This window comes from Apis dorsata, unplaced genomic scaffold (genome assembly GCF_000469605.1).
Source record: "Apis dorsata unplaced genomic scaffold, Apis dorsata 1.3 scaffold_486, whole genome shotgun sequence".
Taxonomy (NCBI): domain Eukaryota; kingdom Metazoa; phylum Arthropoda; class Insecta; order Hymenoptera; family Apidae; genus Apis; species Apis dorsata.
The window spans coordinates 502816-513724 of NW_006263721.1; the positions used below are offsets into that span (position 1 = coordinate 502816).

The following is a 10909-nucleotide window of genomic DNA, read 5'->3' on the forward strand; positions in this document are numbered from 1 at the left end:
TCCCGCTAATTATCCGTTCAAAAGGGGTCGTCGAATCGTCGACCGACCCTCCACCAGTGCGCCAATTTTTCGCGGGACCAAAACAATCGTAGCAACCCGTGCGCCGCCGCGTATACGTTTGATAGGGGACGATGGGACAGCAGCCCCCGGGCCAACGGGATAAATTACAACGGGGGAAAATTAGCGTTATTGTTCGCGGTAGAATTCGTGAGCGATTCTAGAAATCGAATGCGAGGATTTTAACGTTAAACGTTGTTAAAACGTTAATCGCCCGTTTTTAAGGTCGTATGCAATTACGGGAGGATAATCGGAGAAAAAGTAATTGGCCGTAAGTAAGGAGGAGGTGGCGAGTGGTTTGCAGAGAGAGAGAGAGAGAGGAAGAAGTTCGTTTCGGTAGGGGAAGAGAGGGGGGGAAAAACGATCATCGATTTGAATTTCGCGTCAGTTTCGCGAATGTTAATAATTTGGGTAGAATTTGATAGAATTCGGCTTGAATACGGAGGGACGTTAATATTGAATCGGTCGATCCTTTGTCCGCGTTCTCTCGTTGGATTTCCGAGTGGGTGGAAAAATGAACGGACACCGGGGAGGCCAGGGAATTACCAAATCCACGTCACATCCCGTCACGAGCATCGAACTCTGGCCGGGCGATAAATCGAGCCTCGAACGGCCGCGCCGCTACATTTGTTCAACGTCCTCTAATTAACAGGCGTGACCGGTCGAATAGAAAATTACGCGATCGAGGAACCATCTGCGAGTGACGGTTTCAACCGGGGCTAATCACGGGGCCGGCGTTCACCCACGGCGTTAAATTAACGCCGAAAGGCGTCCGAAAACGCGCCCCGCGATTTTTAAGAAGCGGAACGATTTATTCCGTTTTCGAACGGATGATATATCGGTGGATATATTTCGAAGCGTTAACGAACGCATCTCGTTGCGCCCCGTTTATTTATTCACGCCGTTGTATCATATTTTGCATTATTTGGAATTATCGGTAGCGTAGTTGAACACGGCCAATATTTATTACGGATAACCGAGTCGACCACGTATAGATATTTTTGGAGGCGATATTCCATCGTTCGAAATCGAGATTCAGAATCTGTTGTAAAACGTCGAAGATTACCATCGAAATTGATTCGAAGACGAAATCTCGACGAAACGTGTCACAGCTCGAAGAAACGCGATTAACGGATGTGCAAGTGGTTAAACCGTATTGCGGGTGAAAACCGGTTGTGGGAGAGGAGATGAAAAGGGACGAAACTAACAATTAACAAAGTCCAGGAAAGGGGGCGGTTGTGACCGAATCTCGTCTAATTTACGTTTCCGCGGCGGACGCCTCGGAAATGCGAATCCCTTAATTTACCCTTCCGCCGGTGCTCTCGTGCCATGGATTCGCGGCAATTTATTTATCAGAACGAGAACAGTCGCCGCTGGCGGTAACACGAACGTAACATGAATCACCGGCGAGGCATAAAGCGGGCGGCGCAGTCCAGGTAACGAGAAAAAAAAAAGGAGAGAACCGACGACAACGAGAGAACAAGAAACCGATAAATACAATGGGGGACAAAAAAGAAGTAACGAAAACTCGTTACATTTCCCTTTATAATTCTACATCCTCTTTTTCGATCACAGTTCATCACCATCGAACCACCGCTCTGAATGAAAATATCGAGAAGGCGATATTTCGACGAACAACGATTCGAGGCAAGGATCGAACCGTTAGAACGTTCGTCACCGGCCGAAATAAAATCGCGTGGAGGATAAAAATGGCGATTGCTCGGGGAGAATCACGGATTTCGCGAGTTATCCTCTTTTAGCGGTGAATTTTTGCCCCGCGGTAGATCGTCGACGTCGAACGAGAGTCCACCTGAGTTCCATTGCCTATCTCCGTTCCTCATCGATGGTCATCGGCCCCGCGCGAGATCTCGATCGCGCGAAAACAACAGGTGACAGGAGACGAGGGGGGAAATATAGAAATCGGCTTTTCGCGGCCCCAAGATAGCTACCGGCGCTTTTCATGGCACGGCTCCATTTAGCTTTTTTCCCCTCCCTCGAAAGGGAAGGTAGGGGAGGGAAGCGCGGTGGACGGACAGGGGATTAGATCCTTGCCGCTCGAGCAAGATTATTCGAATGCCTTTCGAACCTTTCGTCCATTCGTTGGATCTCGCTTCGACGTTCGTTTTTCCCAACGAATAATCGCGGTTCCTTCGCTTTCGTCGTATTTTCACGGGCGAAATATGCGAAAAATGGGATTCGAACGTTTTTGACCGAGGATAGTTCGAGAACGTTCGTAAAGGAAGATTCGTGATACGGGGGAGGATGTGTGCGTGGTTCGAAAACTGGGTCGACCAACTTTTTCTTTTTTTTCTTCTTTTATCACGCGTTGAATCCATCTCTTCGAAGCGTTTATCTTGCGCTCAAAATTACGGCAACGGTTTTTAACGTTTTTTAACGTTTTCGAGTCGCGGATAACGGGTGAAAATTGCACAACCGGCGATCCATCAAACTATGTTAAATCCCCCGCTTTTTCCCCGCTACGGATTATTGTACGAGAAATTCATCCACGAAGAAAAGGCGTTTCCTTCCGCTACCCGCGAAATTCTTTTGCGATCCGCCATCCGCGGGATATATTCCATTATATCTTCGAGCTCTAATTAAGGAACGCGGGATGAAAACAGGCCGGACCCCTTGGAACAAAGATATCCATTCAATTCGAGATTAAACACCGCCACAATTTCGTATTCTCGCTATTTCAGCCCCCAGTATTTGAAAATACGCTTCAAAAATTCACCCTCCTCCCTCCCCCCGCCGAACTCTCGTAATTCAACCTTCTATCGCGGTTAAACATTAACAAATGCGATTATGCCGAGCGCAAGGATGCATTCCTCCTCGTTTAACCCTCGTTCAACCCCACTCGCGGCATTGTACACCTCCCCTTTACGTTTTTTTTTTATCGAGCCGCCCTCGCTTTTCCCTCTCTCCTCCGCGACCATGCTTTTTCGTTCCATTTCCCTCTGTTCGACGTCGACGTATACGCTGAAAGCCGTGTTAACCACCGCCTTAATTATTGGCGGCGGAGTCACCGTATTTCACCACCGCTTTTCAACCTCCCGCGCGCGTTTAACTCGAAAATCGAATAATTTTCCATATTATCGTTCCTTCCCCTCCCTCGTAAATCACCGCTCGTCGATTAATTTTCTAATTAGCTCGAGAAATCACACGCTTCTTAGTCGATTTCCTCCCCCACGCTCCTTCTTCTTCTCCTCCTCCTTCTTTCTCTTTTTTACATACATCCTAATTAGAGAATATGATCGATACCACGATTTATCGGCAAATTTATATTTATCGCGAATGTTATTCGATCGAATATTATCGTTATTTGTCATTATTTTGATGCGATTTATCTCGACGAATGATTCGATAACGTCGGGGAAATTTATCGGTTCGAATAGTTTTGCATTTCCTCGAAGGAAAGGGAAATGAAAAAATTGATAATCTGAGCGAGGATGGACTGGATTATGGGACGTGGAACGCATAGGAAATGGCGGCCGATTACAAAGGCGCGTGCTCGTCAACGATTGTCGGCATTCTGAAAGATGCAAATTCTTTGTTGTTGCGTTACACGCTACATATTTATGATCTTCCACGAGGAGGAGAAGGTGGAATCGTTGGTTACGGGTCGGCGAATCTCTTTCGATACATCTGGCAACCGCTAGACCGCTATTCGTATTATCGCGTACGAAAATCAAATTTGAAACATCTGTTTCAAATCTGTTCCGCGATTCTATAATATTGGCAACGAAAATTCTATTTACGAAATTGGAAATAATTCGATATATAATACCGTGTAATTTTATCTAATCTGTATTCTATTTCTATCTCTTTTCAGGAAATATTTTTAATATCGCTTAAAAATCGTTATCGTTCTCCATTTCTATTACGAAAACAAGCTACAACGTGGATCAAATTAAAAAAAGCGACACGGGGAAAGGACAAATGAAAAACGGACAAATGAAAACGTCGAATCGAAAACCAACGTAATTTTTAATACGAATATATCGAAAAATGATTATTTGTTTATATCAAATTTACGTTTCATTTTGCGAACGATCATATTCTTTCTCTATCGATTCGACAAATCAATCGTCACCGATCGCTTTTAAATACTGGCTCCAATTTTTATCCAACGTTACGCAATTACGAAATATCGTTCCAACGACAAGAATGGAACGAAAATTCGAAACCCCTGGATCGACGAGCCATCCCCGTTCCATCGCAAATGATTCGTGAACGTTCGAATTCGATTGCTCGATAAACGGGTAATTAATCGAGACTGTACCCAACCATCGTAATCGTCCATTATCATTGAAATTAACGAACGAACACGCTTCGAATATTTTCCCCCAATTTGTTATTCCGCTTTTTATACCCATATCCCAATTTTTATCGTACTCGCAGAACGGAGCGAAAATTCGAAATCTCGAATTCCTGGCCCATTGACGAGGCATCGCAAATGATTCGTGAACATTCGAATTCGTTGCAAGGTCGATTGCTCGATTAAATGGCGGGATTAGTCGAAATTGTTCCAACCGCCCTCACCGCCTATTATCATCGAAATTAACGAACGTTTGTTCGAGGGGAACGTTCCAGAATATTCTCCTCTCCTCCCTTTCTCCGCATCTTCGATCCTTTTCGCGACAATTTATCGGGGAAAAAAAAGAAAGAAAGAAAGAAAGAAAAACACGAGAACGAGGCGTCGAACTTTAATCGCCGATCTGAAATTCCCTTGTTCTAACGGGCTAATTTCGTTTCGCTTAACAAGGTTGACTCGATCGCGGCTTTTCTTCCATCGCCGTTTGCATCCAATTTCTAGCAACCGTTCCACCACGTGGAGCATCGCGTCCGTCTGATTTCCGCGCTCGATCGATCGCGACGCGGCAAAATTAGATACGCTACCGATCGTTTCTTCTTTCGACCCTCGCTTTTCAATAATTCGAGGAACAATGTCGTTGAACAGGATTCGCCGATTAATTGCGCGCTTTTTCTTTTTTTTGAAGGTGTAAACATGGACGATCGAAAAAGCTTTTTTCGCAAACGGATTCACGGAAGAGAGAAGGTAAGAAAATAAGCTGGGATGGACAGCCTGGGTGAGGAGGAGCCTTCGATGAAGTCTTCACGCGGGGTTTGCGCGAGATTACAAGCCACTCGGAAATCGGAGTAATTGCAGGTGGCTGGCATTCGAGGGAGGCATTCCCCTGACAATAAATTCATTATAAAGCCGGTTCTAATTGCCGGGTGTATCGCGAGGCCGGAATGAATTTTCCCGGATCCGCCTACGACCGAACCGCGCCCAGTTGGCAAATTGCAATCTTCGTTTCGCGGGGCAAACAGCCGGGGGGGTTATGCTTCTTAGTCGCTCCCCTCCTTAATCGTACGATTTATTTATGCGAGCTAATTAACGGGAGTAACGCGTAATTTCCCAACTAGTTTCCCCCTTTCCATTTTCACCTTCTTATATTTTCGCGAGTTTTCGATTACGGATTTAAACTCGACGCGATCGAGTTGTGAACCAGTTGTTGAAAAATTATTAATCCCGAGTTACGCTTTCTTTTTTCAATCATCGTTCAATCGCGCGTGCGATAAAGATCGAGATGGAGATTGCGTTCTATTGCGACGTAATTTTTTTTACACGCGTTTTAATCACCGATGAGATATAATTAGAAGGGAAAGAGATCGATGGCGAGATTTCAAGGAGATCGTTGCTTCGTTATAAATAGTTCGTTTTTTTTTTATTATTATAATTAATAATTTCGTTGCAGGGGATGCGAAACAATGGTTGCTCGCGGAGGAGAAATATTTTGAAGGAAATTAGAGAAATTCGCGACAGGGATTGGGAAACGGCTGACGGATAGTAATCACTCCGAGTGATATCGCGTTACGGGGCCACGTATCCGTTTGAATAATTCACGTTTGATTGCGTTTCGTTTTCCGACTACGCCGGGTTCGCTCGCGTTCACGCTCGAAAAGTTCATTTTCTCGTTCATCGATTTCTATAGATGTATGGTATCCAAGGATGGTCCTCGTCGTATCAATTTATATATCTATCCTCGCAAAAATAAAAATTCTCCCGTCCCCTTTCATATATCTTAATCACTCGGTGAAAAACCAGATTTTCCTTCTTCTTTCGATTCGTGTAAAAGTGACGAATGAAAAAAGGAGAGGAAGAAAGAATATCTTCGAAGAAAAATTTCAACTCGTTCGATACGAGTCGATACTAGTATACACATGTTCTTATTGTAAACAGGGAAACTAAATATCGTCGGTGATGTTGGTTAATAAAATTCATATGGATTAACATATTCGGATGAATGCAAGGTAAACAAAAGTATATAAGTTGATCAACGAGAACGAGGTCGTTCGATCGAAATTAATCGAGTCGCGGATCTGATTGACCCGGTTCCACGCCGTAACAAAACCAATTACGAAGGATCGCGTTCGTATCGAAAATTTGGATCGCGGTGAAAATCGCGGGAGTCGTTCGATCGACGAAAATTGACGAGCGATCACGGCGCGATGATTATCCGCTCGCAAACGCGGCGGTGAACTGGACGACACAGAGGAGGGGCTCGCACAAAGAGGCGTGCAACGCACTTGACGCGATTGCCGGTCAAAGAGGGTTGCGAAACAAACCTTAATGGAACCGAGATGCCTTCAACGCGATAACCTACGCGCAACGCTCTCTCGGTTGGTCTCCCGCCGCGAGTGATATCGATTCTTTTTATGTATTCGCTCTCTCTCTCTCTCTTCCTTCTTCCCTCGTTATTCCACGTCGACGAGAATCCCGCCTCGAAAGGAGAAATTCAGATTGTTCGAAGGGAAGGAATCGTGGGATTGGATCATCTTTTTCTTTTCTTTTCTCTTTTTTTTTTACGAATGGAACGCGCGTTTGAAATATTTGCGCAGATGGCGGACACAGGCGCGTTAACGGGTGATATGGAGAGGAGAAAGTCGGACCGGATCGAATCGAGAGCATTTGTAAAAAATTGAAATTTACGCGCCATTCTTGACAAAAGAATTTTCGATCGAACGATGTAACGATGCGCAATTTTTTTTTTTTTTATTTTTTACAAAAACAGGGTTGTAGGTTTTTGAAATGTAAAATATCATGAATAAATATGAAAATGTGAAAAGCGCATGGGAATGTTTAATCGATTCGGTATGAAATAGATATTAAAAAAAAAATAATAATAATAATTCGAGCAAATATTATTTTCTCTCCATTGTTCCGTTACAGATTTTGGATTAAATGAAATAACTATTGGCGATAATTCAATTTTTTTCATTTTTTTTTTTTTTTTTTTTATAAAAATATTCATTTTCATCCGGATACGATATATTAATATTTGGATGAATTCGTTGTACGATTTGCGACGCAACCCCGCGTTTCGTTCCACATCTCATCGAGTCTTACCATAATATTACGTTTAAACTCTCGTTTCGAATCGTCGAACGTAAGTAATTACTTTGTCAAAGTTTAACGCAATTGGAACGTAACGTGTCACGTTTCGTTCAAAGCGAAATAAAATAAAAGTGAAACCCGAGCAGAGACTTCGAATAGAGGCGAGAGAATTTCTGTGAAAGTAGGGAAACAGTGTAGCTGGGTGTACGCGCGCCCATAAATCGTGTCGAGTCGCGGCGAGGCATTGATTTGCACGCGAAATACTGAATAATTTATCCGGCCAGTTAACCGAATAATTGCACGTTATTCGACTGCTACGAAACACTCTCCCGATGAGCCGGGTAATCGTTCTGTTTATGTTTCACTATTTAGAGAATAATTATAGGATCAACCGATGCGGTCCAGCGATAGTGAATTATTAATCGAACACGCACGCGGCAAACATTTGTCCTGGTCGAATCTGCATATATTAATCATTTATCTCGCCTATAAGAATAAAAGTTTTTTCACGTAGCCGAAATATATCTACTCCGCTTTGGAATAAAATAAACTCGTCTCTCTCTCTCTCTCTCTCTTAATCGTTATTGCACACTTTCGACAAAAACGAGGCGTTTCCTCCTTATCTTCGTTCCTATGGAAAAACGAACGTTTCTGGAAGGAGTTAGGCTGGAGCGGTTCCTAATCGATTTTCGTCGAACGCTCGTGGACGCTCTTGAAGACCGTTCGATTCTAATTCGGTTTTACACGGAACAACCTCGAGTAGGGGGCGGCCGTGAAAGTTTGATACTACGCCTATCGCGGTGTAACACGGAGCCAAAGTGCTATTCCGCCACCGCCCATGGGGCCTTATCTGCTCCGCTAACTCGAAAAGTTAACAGCTGACGATGTCCCATCGCAGGATACGTACAAATGCTACTTTGCATCCTGAACGCTGACACGGGGGGAAGGAGAGAGAGAGAACGATAATGACGCCTCGAAGTTACCGCAGCATCCTTCTTCGTCTTCGCTCTTCCTATTATCGATTTTATTATCGAAGTTATCTTGTAAATGGAACGAAAAATACTTTGAAAGAAAAAAGAAAGAGAGAAAAAGAGACAGGAATCGTTATCGAGAACAACAATCGAGTCGTTTAAATATTTACGGTAATTAAAACTTGACCGGTTTATTTTTCAACCAAAATTCGGACCATTTGTTGTTGCTCGATCGATACGATAAATGTTCGAGATATTTCTTTTTCTCGAATATTTGCTTTCGCAATTTTACTCGGGATTTATGCTCGGGATAAATATTATTTATACGTTACGTTAGGAATAAATAAACCGTGAAAATAAGAAGATTTGTTTTCGTCGTAAAAAGTATCTGGACAAAACGTAAAATATCTTTAACGCAAAAAGGGAAGGAAAAAACGCGAATCAGCGGTGATAGAAGAGGGAGACGCGATCGATGAGCGAAATAAAAACTTAATTTCACTAGGACAAACGGTATCCGGGGAAAGGGAGGGAGATCTCGAAAACGAGGTACGACGAGAAGAAAAGAATCGTCTGGATCATAGGGCGCGGTGGGACGGCTCGAATTAATTTACAGGCTAACGCCAAGACCGACTCGTGGAAATTCCATTAAATACGGGAGCCGAGTGTCCGGGATACGAAGAGAGGAGGCGCGCCCCTTTAAAGCAGACAGACGCTTGTCCATTAAGATCGATGATGAAATATTTACGCGGCGTCACTACGGGCAGAGACTAAAGTACACGAAAAGAAATTGCGAATCCTTCCAACGATTGATTATCGAAATATCGAAGAAGAAGGCAAGACCAAAGGCAAACGAAGAACCGTTTACGTTCCTTGAAATTGGAATTTTCCAGAATTTTTCTTGAAAATGTTGCGCGATCGCGCAAAGAGTATATCAGGTGTGAATAAATCCGTTTAACTAGGGGAGAACTAACCGTGAACATTTATGAATCGAGTTGAATTAATTTCAATTTGGAATCCGTTCCAGTCACATCGAATAGCTTCTCTAAATTTCTCTAAATTATCCGACGATATTTCCTTATTATATATGCACAAATATTGCGTTTCCGCGTGTTATCCGATTCGAAAATGGGTTCAAAGTTTCTCGTCAAACCGCTCGCGAAATTCGTTCCACACAGCGTACACACCACTTGCGCGAACTCGCGTCCGACCGAGTCGATATTTTCAAAGTGTGCGCGTTTATAAGCGCGTCGAAACGTCAAGGACGCATGGTTGACGCGAGGAAGATAATTTTTATTGGAAATCGGCCGGTATTCCACCATTGTCACACCACCTCTGACAGAAACCGGCGACGGGAAGTTTCGCAAGTTTCGTTCTTCGTTGTCTCGCAAGTTTCGATGGAAGTCGCGCATCCGGCGAGGCGTCGAACTCGTCGCCTCGTGTAGGCAAAAACCTTTCCAAGCGAAGTCGACGGCGAGAAACCTAACTTAACCGCCAATCAGGATTAGCGTCCATTTTCGCGCCCCCTACTTTCTTAATTACCTTCAACGTTGCCACAACAACGGAATTAGAATTCCCGTTAAAACTATTCACCGCATTGCGAGCTCGCCACGAATAATTCTCATAATTCTCTCGATTGTGCTCGAGATCGAGAGATACTTGGCCGTTTTGTTTCGCAACAAACGACGAGACGACGAATTCCATTCCGCAATCGAAAAGCGATGGCGAATCTATGGATGGTTCTATTAGATGGATGGGTAGGATATTCGAACGTTCGTGGTTCACGATCGAGGAAATATAGTTTTATCGAGGAAAAAGTGAGATTCGTAGCTGGAAGCGAGGTCTGTTTTTCGCGATTATGCGATCTCGTAGGACGGAGATGGAGGGCTCGACTCTTCTCGTCGCGAGAGGAAAATGGGGGAGCTGCTCGTCCCAGTTTATTTTTTCGCTGCGAATGAAAATCTCCACGGAGGATGTTTTTTTATCGGCCGAGCGCGGGCTTTAGCCGCGTTTCCCTCGCGGTAATATTTCGGTCGAAAAACGATCGGTCCCTCGTATTTTTCTCCTCCTCGTTCGACCAAATCTCCCCTCCCCCCCTCCTTCCCCCTTTTTAACGTCGCTCGCTTTTAAATTATTTATCGGTCGCTTTCCCGTTTCGTCTCATGCTATTTCCCCCGACGGATTTTTATTAATTTTCCCCCGGATCCTTGGCCTCCGCCACTGCCAACGTTCCGTCCAAAGCTGTATGCATCGTTTTTTATGAAAGCACCTCTTTCTTTTCGCGTTATTCGGGCTAATGAAAGCACCGCGCCATGGGGGAATAGTTCCTTTGGTTTCCGTGTTATGCAACCGTGTAATGGACCAAGATGTTGATGCTACCTACCCCTGTGCGCGCACTGCATCGTAAATAAGAAGCTTCTTTCAACCAGTTTTCTTTCTTTCTTTTTCTTCTTTCTTTTTTCTTTTTTCGTTTTTTTTTTTT

At 44.0% G+C, this 10909-nt stretch overlaps 1 protein-coding gene across 14 annotated transcripts in view; it reads right to left on the reverse strand.

The window, feature by feature from the left end:
* Positions 1-10909, reverse strand: part of LOC102673032 (E3 ubiquitin-protein ligase MYCBP2) — a 183770-nt gene that overhangs the window by 50073 nt on the left and 122788 nt on the right. The gene's annotated exons all lie outside the window — the stretch shown is intronic.